The sequence below is a fragment of the Colias philodice genome, chromosome 28, assembly GCF_061535455.1.
Source record: "Colias philodice isolate Cphi_HAF_F1 chromosome 28, ilColPhil1 Martin Lab GWU primary, whole genome shotgun sequence".
In the NCBI taxonomy this organism is placed as follows: domain Eukaryota; kingdom Metazoa; phylum Arthropoda; class Insecta; order Lepidoptera; family Pieridae; genus Colias; species Colias philodice.
Genome location: NC_143113.1, coordinates 5,587,765 through 5,610,146, shown reverse-complemented (window position 1 = coordinate 5,610,146; position 22,382 = coordinate 5,587,765). Strand labels below are relative to the sequence as shown.

At 32.1% G+C, this 22,382-nt stretch overlaps 2 protein-coding genes across 8 annotated transcripts in view; both read right to left on the bottom strand.

Annotated features, from left to right (window-relative positions):
• The window catches only part of LOC149476386 (uncharacterized), a 244,529-nt gene that overhangs the window by 47,158 nt on the left and 174,989 nt on the right, over window positions 1-22,382 (bottom strand). The window lies entirely within an intron of this gene.
• The window catches only part of LOC149476395 (uncharacterized), a 61,724-nt gene that overhangs the window by 25,591 nt on the left and 13,751 nt on the right, over window positions 1-22,382 (bottom strand). For 2 of the 7 annotated variants that reach the window (XM_089712145.1, XM_089712147.1), the window contains exon 2: window positions 9,908-10,143. The gene's annotated coding sequence lies outside the window, so the exon portion shown is untranslated. Of the gene's footprint in view, window positions 1-9,907; window positions 10,144-13,948; window positions 14,021-22,382 lie in introns of those variants that run through there. The other 5 variants (XM_089712148.1, XM_089712146.1, XM_089712150.1 and 2 more) reach the window with 5 other exon arrangements.

Below are 22,382 nucleotides of genomic sequence, written 5' to 3'. Positions count from 1 at the left end.
CGCTCGGCTTCGCCCGCTTTGTCTAAAACCTAATAAATTATATACTAAAACCTTCCTCTTGAATCACTCTATCTATTAAAAAAAACCGCATCAAAATCCGTTGCGTAGTTTTAAAGATTTAAGCATATAAAAGGGACATAGATAGGGACAGAGAAAGCGACTTTGTTTTATACTATGTAGTGATGATGATTATTGTAATGGATTCCAATTCTAAACAAGCAATCATGAGCCTCTACTTTTTGTTCCATATTACTTTTATATTTCCAGCAGCTTAAGTCAATTTAAGCTAATAATAAGTTAGCAAAATAACATAAACCTTTGAGTTACTATGTACTACGTACTAGAGAGGCCATCGCTACTACACTATTTGTAACACTAGTTAGAGTCAATCGTATCAAAATATTTTTTTTTGTTACATTGATTGGTTTTAATTGATAAGTTTATTCATATTTTTTAATGAGATAAACAATATTTATTTGTTACATTGATTGGTTTTAATTTTTAAGTAATAAGAGGCAGAATATCTACAAAGTGTATGACTCACTCCCCCCCCGCGCCGCCGCGCTTGTCGCACAGATTTTGTTCGTGGTGTCCTCTCTATAATAATACCTCAATGACATAAACAAACATAAATTCACGTAATATATAAGTGGTTATTTGACCTCAATTCCTACTTCTCGTATTATTTGGTTTGTCTATTTTGTTAGCGAATATGATAATCATTATGTAAGTTTTATTAGCTATTGTTTAGCTGTTTTATATTTATATACCAATTTATATAAGTTTGTATGTATGTTTGTAGGAAATAATCTCAAAACATGCTTTTCTTTATTTCTGAATGAAATAGGTACTGTTAGAACTTAGACGTAACTTTTGATTGAATATTTTTGTGGATGAATGGTTGTCACTATTTCCTGTCAAAACATGACTCGAGGCGTATTCGTACGAATCGTGCCTAGGGGTTCGGATCTTGTTTATACGACGTTTGACCCAACTACCCTCACTTTAATAATAGTCGTTGACTTGCTGCGCTTTGTTATCAACTACCTACATCAATTAGGTAGCTGTGTAAAATCGCAGTACATTCTTATTACATTCAAACTAATATTTAACCCGGCCTCGCGTGTTATTTCTTATAGTACTTTATAATTTGGTTGCCTGGAATAAATCGCTTTTAAGCGATAAGGCCGCCAAATTGTACATTTATTTTAAGTTACATATCGTTTCTGTAAATGTTGTTATTGTGTGCATTGTACAATAAAGTGTTTTCTATTTCTATTTCTATAATTTTAGCATTATCTGTGGTTAGTGAACACATGCAATATCTATAAAATAAACACAACAAAGTGTGTATTTTTTTACCTACAATATTGTCCTACTAATATTATAAATGCGAAAGTTTGTGAGGATGTGTGTGTGTTTGTTACTTTTTCATGCAAATACTACTGAACCAATTACAATGAAATTAAGCACACATATAGAGGGTAACTTAGATTAACACATCGGATAGGTTTTATCCCACGGGAACGGGAACTATGCGGGTTTTCTTTGAAAACGCGGGCGAAGCCGCGGGCGGAAAGCTAGTCTGATATAAAGACGATTGTGTGTGTTCACCAATAAACTACAGCAGAATATATCTTAAATTATCTTGACATCCAGAGGCTCATACCTATATTAAACACAAGGTTGCATACAATCGAGGGTCTTGTTAGACTGGTTATCTATAATTATAGGAACTCAATCAGTAAAGCACAGTATTATAATATTTTCAATATTGTAATACTGTGGTAAAAGTCTACAACACAAGTCTAGATAATTATGAAGTAGACGGTAATTTAATTCTATTGCATTAATTAAAATTTTAATATCTTTGTTTTTCTTTTTCTTTATGTTTATAATTGTATTTAAGTTCATCAATCTATACTAATATTATAAAGCGGAAGAGTTTGTTTGTTTGTTTGTTTGAACGCACTAATCTCGGGAACTACTGGTCCGATTTGAAAAATTCTTTCGGTGTTAGATAGCCCATTTATCGAGGAAGGTTATAGGCTATATTTCATCACGCTACGGGCAACAGGAGTGGAGCCACGGGGGTGAAACCGCGCGGAGCAGCTAGTCTATAATAAAAAGTAATAAAAAGATTCTCGTCATCCTGGTACATAATATGTTTATCACATTTATTTAACTTATATATTTAGCTCGTAAAGCTGCTGATCTGAAATGGAACTGGGCTGGCCATGTTTGCCGAATGTCGGAGGAGTTGTGGGCGAAAATTACCACTTTGTCGATCCCCAACAAGGACAAAAGGCTGCGTGGCAGGCCCAGAACAAGATGGCGGGACGAGATTGATTCCCATTCAGCAGATTGGAGCAAAATTGCTCAAAATAGGGAGAAATGGATTGAGGGAAGAGAGGCCTATCCTCAGCAGAGGGACCGCTATGGCTCATAATAAAATAAATAAATAAATATATATCTTTCTTTACCTTTTTGTTTTTTAATCTATACTAATATTATCAAGCTGAAGAGTTTGTTTGTTTGAACGCGCTAATCTCAGGAACTACTGGTCCGATTTGAAAAATTCTTTCAGTGTTAGATAGTCCATTTATTGAGGAAGGCTGTAGGCTATATATCATCACGCTAAGATTAACAGGAGCGGAGCAATGCTAGTAGATAAATATATCTTTACCTTTTTATATTTTTGCTATTTCTATTTTTAACCATACTATACTTTTAAGTAATGACTTATTCAACCGAGATAGAGATTTGTCAGGAATTGAATTGTAACCCAAGGTTTATTTCATTCCATTCGCAGTCATAACTAAGTTTATACAGTTATTATACAATGTCTTACTCAATGTTACATAACACTATTGTATTGGCCAACAAAGCTCTGACTAGAAATCGTGGGTCACTCGAATAATACTTATTGAATTCATTACGGTTCATTTCAACTTACTGACTGACTGATTCGACAATAAGTGGGTGCAGTAGAAGTATTTCAAACTACAAACTGAAACATTTGTGTATTGAATTATATTTCATTCGTTTAACTTACTGACTGACTGACTAAATCGATAAGTCGATATAACTATAAGTCGGTAGAACTTGATTAAGGAAAAGTTTTTCAAACTCAAACATTTGTGTATTAAATTATATTTCATTAACGACCATATTCTATCATTTATGACTGGAGATAGTCAGGCTAGAGAGTAGTATATACAAGCTTTTATCGCGGTTTATAATCTTTATATATAAAAATGAATCGCAAAATATGTTGGTAAGCGCATAACTCGAGAACGGCTGAACCGATTTCGATATTTCTATTTTTATTATATTCCTTGAAGTACGAGGATGGTTCTTATGTAGAGAAAACGTAAACATGTACCACGGGCGAAGCCGGGGCGGACTGCTAGTCTTCTTATATATAAAAATGAATCGCAAAATGTGTTGGTAAGCGCATAACTCGAGAACGGCTGAACCGATTTCGATAATTCTTTTTTTATTATATTCCTTGAAGTACGAGGATGGTTCTTATGTAGAGAAAACGTAAACATGTACCACGGGCGCAGCCGGGGCGGACCGCTAGTTCGAAATAATTGCGCAGGACATAAACCGGGAAGTGCAGATAATATATTAATAATCCTTAGGTGGCCTGGAAGAAATCGCTTTTAAGCGATAAGGTCACCTTTTGTACTTCGCATCCAAACAGATATATATATTATACTGTACATTATAATATTAAATGGTGTGGTACAATAAATGATTAAATAAATAAATAAATAAATAAATCCTGTCTCTATACTGGTCAAAGCATGGTAGCGGGGGACCACGGGTAAAAAGTACTTTTATTTCAAGTGCCCGTAGACCCACTGTCATATCATTCTATAGCAGTGGGTCCACGGGGAAAAAATATTACCCGTAGACCCACCTGAGGGTCATAGCGGGGGGCCACGGGTAATACGCCTTTATTTTTGACCATGCGGACAAAACCGCGGTCGGAAGGCTAGTTAGGGTGCTTTTCGACCAATAATGTGCGAGGATGTGTAGCGAGGAATGTGTTTGTAACCAATAGTATCGTAAACGCTAAATACTTCAAAGTTCAAACTAAATGAAGCGGTATGATTGGTTATTTACAGACATTCCTCGCTTTACATCCTCGCACATTATTGATGAAAAAGCACCCTTACAATTATAGTCAAGAGGTCAAAAATTACTTTAATTCAATAGCATACAATTGATGTATTTTTAGTGGTTCTGTTAATCAGGGCGGAAATAAATTCAATGTGTATAATAAAAATAGAAGTGCTGTTGAGTTTTAAATGTTATTTAATAATATAATTGTAATTCGTCTAGACTATTTTATATTATGTAACAATTTATTTCCTCTTTTATCTTTAGATAAAAGATAAATGTATTTTTGTATAGAGTTGTAAAAACAAGTAAAATTTAATGTTAATTTCGATTAATCTGCATATACTATCTACATAACCACCAGTCCAATCAGTGAAGGAAAACATCATGAGGAAACCGACATGTGCAAAAACCAAAAAGTTCGACAACATTACATCTACCTGCAATCGGCCAGCGTGGTGGAGTCCATAATCCTTAGAGTATATAAGGTAATACTCTAAGGCATACCCTCATAGGAGGCCTTTGTCCCTGAAGTGGGAAATAATAGCTTGACGTCGTCGATAAGTTTAAGTTATGATATTATAAGTAGGTAATTGGGTATAGATTAGCGCTCCCGGAGTGGCAGATAATGTGGCTAATTAGCCACAATTTGTATGTGTGCCGTGCGTGTGTGTGCCGTGTTTGATCGAATGTTGTGTTGTTGACCTATCTACACCTTTTTACTTTTAAAATCATTGATTTAAAGCTACAATATGCATCTTAATGCCTTAAACTTGAAATTCTACACAGACTATATCCGGGTTTGTCTGTATGTCCTATATAACCTCGTAAAGTGAAGGCCAACCACAAAAGTAGGTAACATATGCGTGACTTTTTGATTAAATATCAACATATTTTTGTGATTATAGTTTCCGTAAGTAATATAATATTCGTTTATGGTTATATTTATTATGTAATTGGCATTTACTGGTTTAATGTTTTTAGTCTGTGATATTACCGTGAGACAAATTTGATAGCATAAATTGTTTTACAGGACATCCTTTTTCATTTAGGCATATTAAAATAATCCGTGATTTCTTCTCGGACCTACCTATACAGGGTGTAATCGTTAAGTGTGCACAGGCGATTATTCCGTAACTATTGCAGATATCAAAAAACTTTAAACTGATATCGAAAGTACTTAACCTAATGAGTAAAATGGCCATAATAAATTTTTAAAAATAAAACGAGAAATAACCAAAAATGTTACATTAAACGCTCCCATACAATTTATTTCCCATACATTTTGTATTCATAGTAGATTTTCGAAGTGACGTCCTTATTGTGCAATACAATGAGGAGGTCTATTTACAGTTTCTAAATGAACTTCCCTCCAAATTTGCGAAGTAATTAAAGCAGAAAACCAAAAAAACAAAAAAAAAAGCTAAAATCTTTCATATTAAATGTATAGGTTGATCCAAAAGTAATGATAATTGGGTATTTCCTGTGCACATAAAAATATAAAATAAATGTTTTATGCTTGCTCATGTAATCACTAAGTTATCACAAAAAAATTATATCTACAGGCCACGTTTCCAAGTATTAACATTAATTTTAATGTGAACAGTGCGAGCCAGAATGTTTCCCGACGAAAAGAAGAAACAACGATTCGACATTTAGAGGGTGAATTTCTAAATTTTTAATGAGATCAGGATAATTTTTTGTCACGATTTGTGACCATGGGCGTTACCTGGGTTCACCATGTTTATGCTGAAACCAAGAAACAATCAATGGCCTGGATGCGAGCTTCCAAAGTGACGGTGAAGATTTTCAAAGTGAAAATTAGTGGGATAGATTAAAGCCGTAGTTTTTTGGGACGCTGAAGAAATGTGGAATATTTTAAGAAGGTAGCCACTACTACACAGGGCTCTTACTACACAGACCAAATTAAAAGATTGCGGGTAGGTTAGTAAGAAAAAGAGACATGGCAAACTTCGGTCTTGAATGTTGGTTCACCAAGACAACGCACCAGATCACAAAGCGTCAGTTGCAATGGCTGCCAATCAAAAATCGGCATTGAAAATGCTTGAACACCCACCCTGTTTGTAAGATCTAGCTCCTAGTTAATTCTATCTCTTACCTCGGCACAAGAAACACCGTCGATACAAGAAATTTTAAGACGACAGCGAAGTGATGGCCGATTTTGAGGGGTTTTTGTAGATGAAGTCAAAGTTTTCTTTTTTTCTAAGTTAAGGAAAAAAAATATCGAAGTATATTATCTAGTTAGAAGACTATCTAGAGAAATACATAATTATTTTAACTGTAATGACCTTGTTTAATATTGATTATCATTACTTTTGGATCAACCCATGTACATGGGATATTCATATCTCATACTAAATGTATGGGAGGGTTTAAAGTTAATTTTTTAGATATTTCTCGTATTATTTTTAAAAATTTATTATGGCCATTTTACTCATTAGGTTAAGTACTTTCGATATCAGTTTAAAGTTTTTTGATATCTGTAATAGTTACGGAATAATCGCCTGTGCACACTTAACGATTACACCCTGTATACACAAAATTTTAAAATCACACAGAAGTTACAAACGCTATGACACAAGAATTTAATAATTTACTAGCTTCCGCCCACTACTTTGTAGTACGTGCATCCCCGTTTTTCCCTGTTCCCGCAAGAATTTCGGGAAATTCTTTCTTAGCGTATGCCTACGTCCTAAGATCTACCTGCATCTACCTGCATGACAAATTTCAGCCCGATACGTCCAGTGGTTTGGGCTGTGCGTTGATAGATCACTATATCAGTCACCTTTGAGTTTATATATGTATAGATTTCAAGCATCATTATCATTACAGGATGAATGTATATATTTACTAATATCTATTATATACTAGCGGTCCGCCCCGGCTTCGCCCGTGGTACATAATATTTACGTTTTCTCTACATAAGAACCATCCTCGTACTTCAAGGAATATAATAATAAAAGAATTATCGAAATCGGTTCAGCCGTTCTCGAGTTATGCGCTTACCAACACATTTTGCGATTCATTTTTATATATAAAGATGTACAGCGCACATGTTTTTCATTTTGTTTTCGTGCAGCCTATTTTTACATGTTTTAGTTGAACAGGAAGAAACAACGCTGTATTTACACTCTACACACAACAAGCTACCATGCATATTTGTTTGTTTTAACGCGCTAATCTCAGGAACTTCTGGTCCGATTTGCAATATTTTTGCGGTGTTAGATAGCCCATTTATCGAGGAAGGCTATAGGCTATATATCATTACGCTAAAACCAACAGGAGTGGAGTCATGCGGGTGAAACCGCGAAGCGCAGTTAGTATATCATAAGCGTATAATAAGATTTTATAATTATGCAATTACAAACAGACGTTTAAACTTTATATGTATTGATAAAAATCGTTTACATAAGTGTTACAAAATGCCATTATTTTTATCAAAACTTTTAAAAGGTCTTGACTCTTCCAACTTTAAACTTAAGTTACATAATAAGTTGGAATATACTTAGAAATGACATAATGCAATGTTAAGTGTTCCTAAGTTAGCGTAGGAAGTTAAGTTGACATATATTTTATAGCCTTTTGTGGGCCAAGGTTAATCGTATAATTTAAAATTTGGAAAATGTCAATAAATATATAATAGGAACTGATAAAGTTATGAATTTACGTAAACTCTGCTTTTATAGACTAAAGATCACATAAAAACTATTTACTTGAATAAATAATATGCCATTTTTCTTTGTTTATTATTTTTTTACTTTATCCGCAAACCCAAAGCAGCAGTGAAAATTAAAATGCAGTTTAGCTAAAAGATTTTTAATAATAAATTGACGATATACAAAGTAGGCATAAGTAGGCAAGTCTGTCTGTCTAATGTCTGGATTTATGTATTTTAATATTCTACATATATAAATATACTAGCTGTTGCTCGCAGCTTCGCTTGCGTGGAAAATATCAATTCATTTATGGTATAAACTTTCATGCCCTATTTTATCCCCTTCGGGGTAAAATTGATCAAAATCCTTTCTTATAGAATGCCTACGTCTTAACATCTACCTGATTGCCAAATTTCAGCCCGATCCGTTCAGTGGTTTGGGCTGTGCGTTGATATATATAACTATGTCAGTCAGTCAGTCACCCTTGTGTTATATACATTTGGAGAATAAAGGTATTCTTACTACCTACTACTTTTATATAACTCTCCTATATCGATCAAGCGATTCCATACCTTAGCCTTGACAAATAAACAAACTTTTCCACTACACAAGCTTTAAATGTTGACATTTATATCTAAATGAACAAGATTTATTTCTTTTGATAGTAATTTGATGGTCTCAGTGTGGAAATGGCTGTTTATTTGCATAATTTATTATATAGGTGTTTAATTTGTGAGTCATATGTTATTTCTATTACTATAAAACCTAATTCTATGTTTTTTTATATATAAGTATCTAAAAATAAATTGTTACCTAACTGTTTTTCTTTATAAAGATAAAACTTTGAGTTATTTACTTATATGACTAAACTAGCTGTTCCGCGCGGTTTCTCTCACATTGCTCCGCTCCTATTGGTCTTAGCGTGATGATATATAGCCTTCCTCGATAAATGAGCTATCCAACACCGAACGAATTTTTCAAATCGGATCAGTAGTTCCTGAGATTAGCGCGTTCAAACAAACAAACAAACTCTTCAGCTTTATAATATTAGTATAGATTAATTTAATGTGTCCGTCTTTAATGTTGTTGAAAATCATCAGTAAAACAATTTTTTGTATTATTGAATATTCGTCTGTTTTCATGTTTAATAATGCATAATATAAACAATTTAACACTTCAAGGTACAAACAAAGGAAAGACTTGTAAAATACTTGAGAAAATGTTTCCATACAATAGAATTCAACGCGCGTGACTGTTTTTATGATTTGATAACAACTATAAATAACTTGTTTACTATATTTAAATATTTGAAATTAAATTCTATAAAATATGTGTATCTTTTTGCAAAATAATTTTTGCCTCTATTTTAGCTCTTTCACGTTTTATTTTTACAATTAAAAGAAACCTATATTTACACCAAGATTTAATTGACTAGCAAAATTCATCAAAATTGGTTTAGCAGTTTATGCGTGACAACTTTACAATCACAGAGATTTTATTAAAGTGTAATTACGTTACCATCACACAATTAACAAAAAACTCATCAAAAAAGGAAAAGTAAAGTTCAAAAATATCTTGATTAAAAATTAACCATAGTGACGGCTACCGAATAATCGATGCAACTACGTCGAATCGATTTCAACGTTTCGGTTACATCACTAAACTTTTACATTTAAATTATCATTTAAATAGAGAGTCGCTTCTAGATCCGTTTGAGATTGGATTGATGGGATTCGAATCCCATACTATCTATCCCACTATCCCATAACCCATCCTACTAATATAACTTCAAAGCTAGTGAGGATGTATGTTCGTTGTTCATAAATTTATTGAAGTGAAACTTCTTTAGGCGCGTTGAGAGTAAAATTTCAAGGCCGTGTCATGGCAATACTGTCATGGAGTAAGGCGACGATTTTGGTATGATTCTTTGAATGTTGCCAAAGAAGTTTCACGTTTGATACGTGTGCTTGCCACACTCGTTTATTTTTATAGAAGATTCATAAAAAACCTTCCAACCAAAGATTATCAGAAAGGAATCGCTTAATTATATATTTTATTTAATTTAAAATTTTAAAGTGCCATAAAAAATAAAAACTTACCAATAACTTTCCTCTTGTTCAACACAAAATAACACTTATTGTTCAATTTACCACTTTCACGTCACTTCACATATCTATAAACACACTAAGACAAATAATAATCAAAATAATAGAAAATAAAATAAATTATTATTGCGTAAAACGCGAATTTTAAATACAAATAAATGAAGTCTTTGAGGAATTTTATTACAGTTTGAGAAACACTGTCGTTACGTTTCTCAACGTGCATTTAAAAACTGTAAAAATATTTTTTTTCTCATAAGTTTTAACTACGTAACGGATGTAACTTTTTTAATGCTAATTTTTGTTTGCGATAATCTGTTATTGGTACTTCCCGTGTTAAAAAGCATGTCCTGTTTTTTTATCGTTATTATTTTAGATTATATAATACGTTGAAATTCCGGCTTTTAATCAGAACAATTTTGGAACAAAAAAAATCATTGTCTAAGTTATATAATGTATTTAAAAAAAAATACCGGCCGAATTGAGAACCTCCTCCTTTTTTTGAAGTCGGTTAAAAATAGGATATTATCAAAAGTAATTCAGATATATAATTTATTTTTAAAGATCCATCTCTATACAAAATTTTATCCACACGTAAACAATTTTAGATATGTGATTAACAACTGATTTAACTTGACCACAATTCATAAAAAATATACTTGCAATAAATATTATTCACATAAATAATCACCTTAAAATTACACTTTTAAAAGTAATAATTTAAAGACGTTCAAACACCACCATCAGCTGACTTCTAATATTTCAAAATATGATTTGCAATCAAGACATCTTGATGTAATAACCGGTTACATAATAAGCAATAAGTCAAAAAACCGGTTTTTCCGATTTTCCTTTTAATTAGGTTCCCCTATGGGGCAAATGCATTTAAAATATTTTCTTGATCGATTTTTGAAGTAAAAAGGCGCGTTGAGAGTAAAATTTCAAGGTCGCAGGCAATATCGTCACGTCATGGAGTAACGCGATTTTGGTATGTTTGAATCTTGCCAAAGATGTTTCACTTCTGACACGTGTGCTCGGTACATACGCTCTTTTTTTACATAAATGTTACTATTTCAAAATATATAGATGACGAAATTTTCTAGGTTGTAGAAATTATTGCTTTTTATATTTTGAAACTTAGAATAATATACATACTTATAGAGCCGATATAAAAATTGAAAAGAATGTAGAGCTAATGCAACTAAGGAATATAACTATCTTCAGGGCTAATAAGGATAGGGCCAAAATAGGATGAGTAGTTTTACATATTTCTATGATAAACGAACGAAAAAACAAAATTAGGTATTCCTTTGTATAATATGAGTATAAATATAAAGAATTATAATATTATTACATTTATATGGATTTCTTATGTAATATATTAAAATTTAGATAGTGATTAGGTACATATAAAAAGCCAAAACATGTGCATTTGACCTCTTCAACTATTATTTAATCTTTGAACGGAAAGTTTTTCTAATGTCCCACTTCAAATCTATACAAATTTTAATTTATTAAAAAAAAGCTAAAAAAAAGATTCAAAGATATCAAATTCGCGTTACTCCATGACGTGAACGTATTGTAATTTTACTCTCAACGCGCCTGAAAAAGTTTCACTTCAAAAATATTTTTGGTATTCATTTTCATTTCAACCATAATATTGTAATTTGTGGTGAACGAAATAAATTTGACTGAAAGTGAATGTTTGCTAAATAATTGTGACCTTGAAATGTGATCTATTCGTGGGTATCCTTTTGTTTTATCTAAACTAATATTATAGAGCTGAAGAGTTTGTATGTTTGAACGCGCTAATCTAAGGAACTAATGGTCCGATTAAAAAAAAAATCTTTCGGTATTAGATAGCCCATTTATCGAGGAAGGCTATAGGCTATATATCATCATGCTAAGACCAACAGGAGCGGATACTGCGGTTAAAACCGCTGGGCACGGCTAGTTTATCTTCTTATATATAAAAATGAATCGCAAAATGTGTTGGTAAGCGCATAACTCGAGAACGGCTGAACCGATTTCGATAATTCTTTTTTTATTATATTCCTTGAAGTACGAGGATGGTTCTTATGTAGAGAAAACGTAAACATGTACCACGGGCGAAGCCGGGGCGGACCGCTAGTATATAATAAATATATGTCGTAGTTATGACATAACACAAATAGCGGATGGAAATATACAAAGATATAAACTTTGGTATTTTATTTGTAAATGTTAGGTGTCATCTATACTAATATTATGAAGATTTGTAAGTATGTTTGTAACGACTTGGCTCAAAAAGTACTGGACGGATTTTGGTGAAACTTTACAATTTATTTTATTAAATGTCCTAATGTAATTTTGAACTTAGGTTGGTCATAAATATTTATTAAGCTATTGCATAGCTTCTATCGTGGGCCTTGAGCGCGGCGACCGAATGAAAAAATTCCGTAACGAAAAAACCTAACACCCCCACTCCAACCGGCACAGCGATGCGATGCTATACAATAGCTTTACCGCGGCAGTCCTCGAGTGCCACACGTATATTTATTTATTTATTCATAATAATTATCACATAATAAATTAAAATGTAGATTAAATACATAGCAGAGGATTTGACATTGTTTATAAGTAGGTGTACTTTTGATTGACTATTCCTATCTTTATTAAAAACATTTATTTATTAAATATCTCGTTGCCTCCTTCATTTATTAAAACTTTATAAATTGAGAGAGATTTCACGCGATATATTTGATATTTGACTGGCCGGTTAGCTTGGTTGGTAGTGACCCTGCCTCCCAAGCCACTGGTCGTGGGTTCGATTCCCACTCGGGGCAAATATTTGTGTGATGAACATAGATGTTTGCTCTGTGTCTGGGTGTTAATTATCTATATAAGTATTTATTTAAAATTATATATATGTATGTTTATCAGCCATCTGGTTTCCATAACACAAGCGAAAGCTTAGTATGGGATCAGATCGTGCCGTGTCCTATAGTCCCGAAATATTTATTAAATATTTATTTATTATATTTATATTGTTATGTTTTAAAGCATCTTTAAACTCGATTTTATTATAAAACAAGAAATGTAGGTTACAAATATTGTTATGTAACTTATATATTAAACATATTATTATATAAATATATGTAAGTCTGTCTGTCTTGTTACACTGGTTTATATATAAAACATTAAATCTATCGACTTTTTATTTTATTAAGTATTTCCTCATTTTATTTAAATACTAGCTTACCACCCGCGGCTTCGCCCGCTTTGTCTAAAACCTAATATGTAAATTATATACTAAACCTTCCTCTTGAATCATTCTATCTATTACAAAAAACCGCATCAAAATCCGTTGCGTAGTTTTAAAGATTTAAGCATACAAAGGGACATAGGGACAGAAAAAGCGACTTTGTTTTATACTATGTAGTGATAGTGAAGAATTTTTCATTTAATTCCCTTGAACTATATTTAAAGATTATTATTTTTCTAATTATACCTACTAATACGTGTTCGTGTTTAAGTGAAATCGTATTACAAATAGCATATAAATAATAACAAAAATAACATTAAAACAAATATAAAAGCCACTTTGAAGATCGTCAATATCAATTTAAAACACAGTTTTAAGGAAAAATATGCTTTAAGCTTTTCAAGTATTGAAAATTGATTTATTTATGTGAAATAACCAATAATTATTATAAAAAGTCATGTTCTTATTCGATAAATAATATGTTTTTGAGTATATTTCAGCTCTACATTTGGAAAAGTTGTATCTAATTTTGTTTATATAATATAATTGTTTGATAAAATTTTAGTTACTATTGCGTATAGTACGGGAGCTAGCAACGTTTTAAAAAAAGTCATTTTAGTATAGTTGGGTTTTTGATATACTGTTTCTCTTGCTATTTCGGTTAGAGTACAGGCTGTCTGGCTGGCGGTAGTGGTTGGCTGGTTGCGTAATAAATAATAATGATAATATAATAATGTTTTGCTTGCGTAATAAATAATAATGATAATATAATAATGTTTTGCACATATATATACCTGAAGCGATTTAAATCCACACACAACCACACTAAAGCACTTTCAAATAGTGAACTGGTGAACAAACTTGCTGTAGAGTGGCGGACTGGAGAGGGGGTGTAGGGTGACAATCAATCGTGATAATATGGGATATTGTTTTTCTTGAAGGTCGTTTGGTTTGGTGAAAATATGTGTGTTTGGTAAGGGAAGAGAGGTTGATAAAATGTTGTTGTATTGGGGATTGACTTTAAAAATTAGAGGTGTTTTAATTGTTGCATAATTTTAAAACTCGACTGAATAATATCGTCATTTTAATGTACATACTAGAATTACTTATTCGATACGTTTGTATATTACTTTTGAATATCTGTAACTAGCTTTCCGCCCGCGGCTTTGCCCGCTTTGTCTAAAACATAATAAATTATATACTAAAACCTTCCTCTAATCACTCTATCTATTAAAAAAACCGCATCAAAATCCGTTGTGTAGTTTTAAAGATTTAAGCATACATAGGGACATAGGGACAGAGAAAGCGACTTTGTTTTATACTATGTAGTGATATAACTGTTACCATGTTAATCTAATGTGCAGTGCAGTATGTGTGCATAATTTAAATACTTTTGAACATTAATTTGCTTTAATATGATGGTACTAGATTTCCGCCCGCGGCTTCGCCCGCGTTTTCAAAGGAAAACCCGCATAGTTCCCGTTCCCGTGGGATTTCCGGGATAAAACCTATCCTATGTGTTAATCCAAGTTACCCTCTATATGTGTGCTAAATTTCATTGTAATCGGTTCAGTAGTTTTTACGTGAAAGAGTAACAAACATCCATACATCCATACATCCATACATCCTTACAAACTTTCGCCTTTACAATAGTATTGAGATGAGATTAGATTGGCTTCACTATTACAAATTTTAATTTAAAAGTCACAATTTGCTTCAAAAGGTTTCGCCCAAGGTATACATATAATTTATTAATGAAATTGGCAAACATAAATTTTATTTATTACACCGGAAGTATTAATTTTTCTTACCAAATGTCTTGCGTAATCATTTAATGATATTTTAAAAGGTTGTTTTTCGTAATTTGAAGAACTGTAATTGACGAATTATTTGAAGTGGATTTCTTTACGTTTCTAAATGATTAAGCCTGCATATCACAGGTGAAAAAAAGTAGATAATCACAAACTAAGAGATCTTGCTCCAATGTATGTATAAAAAAGAGCGTACGTGTCACGTGTCAGAAGTGAAACTTCTTTGGTAAGATTCTAAGATACCAAATCGTCGCCTTACTCCATGTATCACGGTACTAGCTGTGCCCGCGACTTCGTCCGCGTGGAATAGTGACTGTATAGTAGTTACTACTTAATTTTTGAAGTGAAAACTTCTTTAGCGGCGTTGAGCACTTTTTCTGTAATGGGTATAAAATCTTAAACTCGCGTCAGGACACGTGACCTGATCGAAAAAGCGTAAGACGGATACCATTCCAAAACATCAAACATGCTCAACGTTAATAATCAAGTATTCACTTCTGCCGGCACTCCCGGAGTGCAACCCTTCTTTTTTATTTAATTTAAAGGAAAAACACGTACTACCATAAATAATACAAAGAACTATTAGTAAAATTTATTACTAAACTGAGCTAAAAAATAAAAAAATAAATACCTACTTAATTAATTTTCTACGTAAAATTTATTTTTAGGCACCAGAGGGGAAGGGAGCAAATTTATTTTTCTTCCTTCCTTGTATGGATGTTTTTGTTAATAAATCGTGAAGCAACTGAGCGCCGAGACAAACGTCAAAACGCAAAGGAATAGAATCCGCTATCGATACTAATAATTGACATAAGCGTATGATGTTTTGCTAAGGATTTGTTCACCCTACCAACGACGACGACGACCACAAACAAAATTTTCATCCAGTCGCAATTTAACAAAATAGTGCTAAACACAATTAGAATAAAATATTAAAATTTCCTGTCGTTCTGGTGCTTGGATTTTTTTTTTTAATGAATGAATAAATAGATTTTTCGTAGAAACGGTAGCTCCTAGAAAATCGAAAAAAATCTATTTTTTATTAATTGACCTCGAAATTTTTTTCTTCCGAGTACCAGTATGACGGGAAATTTTAATATTTTATTTTGAACAAATTTGGTCTGGATGAGAATTTTGGTCGTTGTCGTCGTCGTAATTTTGGTAGTGTGACCGAACCATTACTAAAATGTGATGAGCTTATGTCAATAATAATTAGCGATAGCAGTTTCTATTCCATAGCGTTTATTCTAATCTCTGCCGTCTCGGCCTGCAGATCTTTCCTGTCTCACGCCTGTAGTAACTAAACCGTTTAGACCGTGCAATAAAAATTAATAAATACCATTTTAAATATTTATAAAAATAAAAAAACAAAGTCGTCGGAGCTGCCATACCATCATTATCATATCATATATTATATTTTTTTTATAATGGTACTTAATTTTAAAGATCCTCGGGAAGTTTATAAAATTATTGTTTATTCCTTTACATTCGTTGCGTTGGTTTTTTTTTAATTTTTAAATTTTAAACTTCGGTTTCTTATTTTCAAGTAAGCGAGACCTACCTCCATTTTACATTCCTATATCATATTGATATCTATAAGTTTGTTGCTCCTTGACATCATCATCAACCGTGCACAAATTGTAATGGACCACAGTGACAAAAGAAGTGGTATCTTTAGGAAAAAAAATTGCCAAGGGCCAGGCCTATGTGGCTTTGAGTAGAGTTCAAAATTTCCAGTGTGTGGCTATCCTCTCGCTCCCATATCCCCCTCTTCTTTAATAGACTTTCAACCCATTCCCTTTCCACCCCTAGTAAATGGGATAACCGATTTTGATGTAAACCATATTATCTAATTGTACCTATATGTACACGTCATATCCTGTCGTTTGATGCTCCATTTGGTTTATTTATCTAACCACTGTCACCCCTAAAGTGCCCTATATGTAATAAACGGATGAACCGATTTCGATAAAACATTATTAATTGTAATTCACACGTTGCTCTTTCATATTTTGATATATCTACCGCTTGAGTATATTATTTGACAACATTCCATTATTGTTCATTCCCACTTTTACCGCTGTAATCTAATAGAAGCTGTAATGGATAAACCGAATTGGATAAAAATATAACTAATATTTTTTCCCACATTCCCACTTTTACCCCTATAAAGGTATGTATAATAAATGGATGAACCGATTTTGATACACTTTATCTAAGAACCAGCGTCGGAAAATATGCTTTAACTACAGTTTTGGGTTTGGGATCGATTTAATAATTTAACCCCTGCTAATTTTTTTTACATATTTTCATTGTACAGACATCACTTTTCTAGAATTTTATTATATGTATTGATGATTGATGATTGATGATTGATGATTGACCACGCGCAAGGTTACTAATTTCCACTACATCCTCACGCAAATCGCCAATTTTTATTAACATTGAATCTGTTAATAAAAAAAATCAAAAGATAACTGTACTTTATTTTATTAAAAAGCTACTAACAAATAAAGTTTTATCAAGAACTAAAGTGACCTTCTTTATAGTCTTGTAAAAGTTATACCTACATAAAAATAAAATTTCATCATTTTCTTATTTTGTCATACTTAACTTTAACTAATAAAACATGAGTCTAACTATATAATTATAATTATAAAGAATAAATACAAAAGTTACAACTTATCTTTTGTGGGAACGCAAGAAGGCGAAAATTAAAAAAAAAGCTGAAGATTTATAACAATGTAACGAATGAACACAATCACTGTTATCTACTATTACCTATATTAACTGTAATGGTGTCTTGTTTGACATCAAATAATAAACATCTACCCTCACTTATAAAAATTTAGTACATATATTTACATGAAATATAAGCGCACCTGAAATGGACTCTGGGAAGATATGAATTATTTATTTAACTTTAAAAAAAAACAACCTCACCAACATCATAATATTTAAATTATGAATTTCCAAGAAGCGTTAATATTATGTAAATTGATTTGATTTTAATGAAATCTCATAGATGGCGCTGTTTTAAATTTGTCTTTATACTACTAAGATTCATTATACTGTTTCTCTGCCAAAATTACTTAAATGACGTAGTTTTTATAGTGTAAAGGTAGACAATAGCATGGCTTACTCAAAAACAACATTTAAACATGAGTCTTTAGATTGTACGCTATCGTAGTACAGAGAATACGTAAGAAGAATAAAGGTTCACAGCTCCTCCCCCGCAGGTGATAGCTTGATAATATGTAGCCTATAGCCTGACCCGACCTGTTTGTAATATTCATGCAAAATTTGAAGTCAATCTATGCAGTACTTTTCGAGATTAGCCCGGTCAAACATACAGACAAACAGACAAACAGACAAACCGACAAACAGACAAACAGACAAAAATTCTAAAAACTATGTTTTTGGCTTCTATATCGATTATAGATCATGGATTATGTATTCTTTTAAAAAAATATTCAATGTACAGTTTTGACTTTCCTACGATTTTATTATATGTATAGAAGATAATAGTTATTTAGGAAATATATTTCATGTGCAGAATTGACCTCTTCAGATTTAATATAAATAGGTATACATATATTTAGATTCCAATTTCCATGTAACGTTAAATTCGACTATACAATAACTAACAGACAACGCAGGTTACTCTCGTTTCCGTAAGTTGAGGCGGCTACATATTCGGTCCTAATAACATGACTTTTTGTGAACGAAACGACAGCGCGGTTTAATTCGATGGCAACACCATCAGAAAAAAGGAAATATTTTTAACTTTGAAAAAATATTATGATTTACACTATTATTAATACTATTTTAACATTAACACAAAATATAAGACTGTGAGTGTGTAAAAATAAATCCAGCTAGTTTCACATCACACTTATGTTTATAATTAGGTATACGACATGAAAATATATTAATTACCAAGCAATAATCATATAGATAAATACTGAACAAAAGTATTAACAGTCAAAGTATATTATTTTTTACTAACAACATGTAAATGATGAAGGAATAATAATTATCAACGAACTAACCTTTTTGTATTAGAGTCCCGCCTCGTGATCGAATTATTAAAACACGAAGATTTTTAAAAATGTAACCAATGAACACAATCAATATTAGATTAACTGTAATGGTGTCTAGTTTGACTTAAAATAATATACATCTACCCTCACTTTTAAAAATGTAGTATATTCACACGAATTATAAGCGCACCTTATAGGGAAGGGAAGATTTATTATGGGTTAAAGAGTTAAATAAATAACTAACATAATTATATTTAAATTATTAATTTTTAACATTGTGTTCAGTAGTGTTAACATGTAAATTGATTTGATCTTTACGAAATCTCATAGATGGCGCTGAATCAAATTTGTCTTTATAGTACTAAGATTCATTAAACAGTTTCTCTGCCCAAATTACGTAAATGACGTAGTTTTTATAGTGTAAAGCTAGATAATAGCATGGCTTACTCAAAAACAACATTTAAACATGAGTCTTTAGATTGTACGCTGTCGTAGTACACGGAATACGTAAGAAAAGTAAAGGTTCACAGCTCCTCCCCCGGAGGTGATAGCATGATAATATGTTTAAAAAAACCTCACTCGACCTGTTAGTAATATTCATGCAAAATTTGAAGTCAATCTATGCAGTACTTTTCGAGATTAGCTCGGACAAACATACAGACAAACAGACAAACAGACAAACAGACAAACAGACAAACAGACAAAAATTCTAAAAACTATATTTTTGGCTTCTATATCGATTATAGATCATGGAATATGTATTCTTTTAAAAAAATATTCAATGTACAGTTTTGACTTTCCTACGATTTTATTATATGTATAGATATCCATGAAAATTTACTCTCAATGGGCCTAAAGACGTTTTACTTAAAAATCCTTTACTTAAACATACTAACTTGACATATCAAAGTATCATGAGAAAATACTTTAAACAATTAAAACAACTAGGTATTTTAAATTTAATTATTAAGTGTAATAAAAAGCACAGTTGCAAGATATGCTAAGAATGTAGTTTTTAATTATTTATTATTAGTGAAATAAATTTATTTAATGAGATATCGTAATAATGTACACGGGTAATGAGTATTTTGCAACCGAAAAATGTTTAGTTTAATTTTACAGTATTATAAATATTGGTTTAAATTAAAACTAGTTTTTTAATGAACTGTGAAGGTCATTTATGTAATTAATTTGGGAAGGAAAAATATCAAATTGATACATCAGTAAAATATTATTGCAACATCTTCTATGCAAATAAATTATTAAATATTTGAATTAACTAATGGATTATTTAGATAATTAAACATAACAAAACAAAACATACAACTATTATAATACTACAATTAATTTGTGATATCGCACGTTGCAAATAACATCTATAATATAAAAATGAATCGCAAAATGTGTTGGTAAGCGCATAACTCGAGAACGGCTGAACCGAATTCGATAATTCTTTTTTTATTATATTCATTGAAGTACGAGGATGGTTCTTATGGAGAGAAAACGTAAACATGTACCACGGGCGAAGCCGGGGCGGACTGCTAGTTTCTTATACAAATAAAGACGTTTAAACTTATTCCTAAAAATCACAACCTCATAAATACACAAAAGAATAAAGAAGCCGAAAATCCATACAAATGTAGCAACGAAATATTAATTAAATTGTTATTTACACCATCTATACAATTAAAAAAGACCTCGTGTGTCGATCACACGTGTCAAAAGTAAAACTTCTTTAACAATAGTTCTTCAAAGTTACCAAATTCGTCACCTTGCTCCATGACGTGACGGTATAACCATGAATCGACCTTGAAGTTTTACTCTCAACGGTCTAAAAATGTTTCACTTGAAAAACTTATTTATATTTACATATATTTCACGAAAGTTCGGTACAGTCCCACAAGATTCGAACCCGCGACCACCCTAGCGGTTGCGTGCCTCACAATACATAGCGCAGTTGAGAAACCATTCGAATTTACATAAACGAGACGCTGGCTATAATATTATTGAATGCTTGATCAAAATCTTTATTGACACACCACGCAATAGGGATGAAAGAAAGTAATAACTTGTGGTTATCCTACACATCCTACTAATATTATAAATGCGAAAGTTTGTGAGGATGTGTATGTGTGTGTTTGTTACTCTTTCACGCAAATACTACTGAACCGATTACAAAAAAAAATAAGCACACATATAGAGGGTAGCTTGGATTAACACATAGGATAGGTTTTATCCCGGAAATCCCACGGGAACGGGAACTATGCGGGAAGCCGCGGGCGGAAAGCTAGTTAATGTAAAACTACAAAATAAAGCCAAGTATCCTCAAAAGCTGTTTAGTGGGTTCCTAATGAAAGAGTAACAAACATTCTTACAAACTTTTACGTCTATAATTTTAAGGACCACACAATTAAAAAAAAAATACTAGTAACTTATTATTTTTTAGTTTACGTATACCTACTTAGTGATGAAATTTTATCAAAATTGTATATATTGATAGAACATATTAATATCATAATAGTATTATACATAATATGTCATATTAATAGCACTGGGCTAAATAATGTTAAACGTTATCACTTATAATACCACAAGAGCTTCAAAATTATCGGGTATTATCCGATAGGTTCGTTGCAAACAAATGAAGGAGTTAAGTTTTTAGTCAAGGTCACGAGCGCGAAGCGCGAGTGATTTTTCCTGAAAAACTTGACGACTTTATTTGTTTGCAGGGAACCTTGAGGGAAATGCCAGATAATTTTGAAGCTCGTGTGGTATTCGGGGGATTATTTTTCCGTCCCAAATGTCGGCCAATAATTTCACAATTGAATTCAACCTGTCAGTTTGACGTCAACGACCAGAGAAAATTTTCAAAAAATTATCAGTATAATACCATGTAGGTTGTACCACGTGACGTCGAATGGTGCAATTCTATTGGTCGATATTTGGGTCGGAAAAATAATCCTAATAAAATGTCCGATGCAATGGATGACCTAAATATGGACGATTATTTTTATTAAAACATTAAAACAGGATTTCTTCTTTCTCTCTTCTTTATTGAAGTTTAATGGTGGGTTCAGACGCTTGCGTTCAAAGTGACATACAACGAGCACAAGCACGGACACAAGCATGTAAACCTGTTGTTTGTGCATGCGCTCATGTTTGGATGTTTGTACTGTGAGCGCACGGGCTGGTTGCCAGGCCACTTACCGGGCTTGCCAGGCTGCTTGCCACACGTCTGACCGTACCATCATAATATATATAAATCTCGTGTCACAATGTTTGTCCTCAATGGACTCCTAAAACACTTAACCGATTATAATAAAATTCGCACACCATTTGCAGTTCGATCCAACTTGAGAGATAGGATAGTTTAA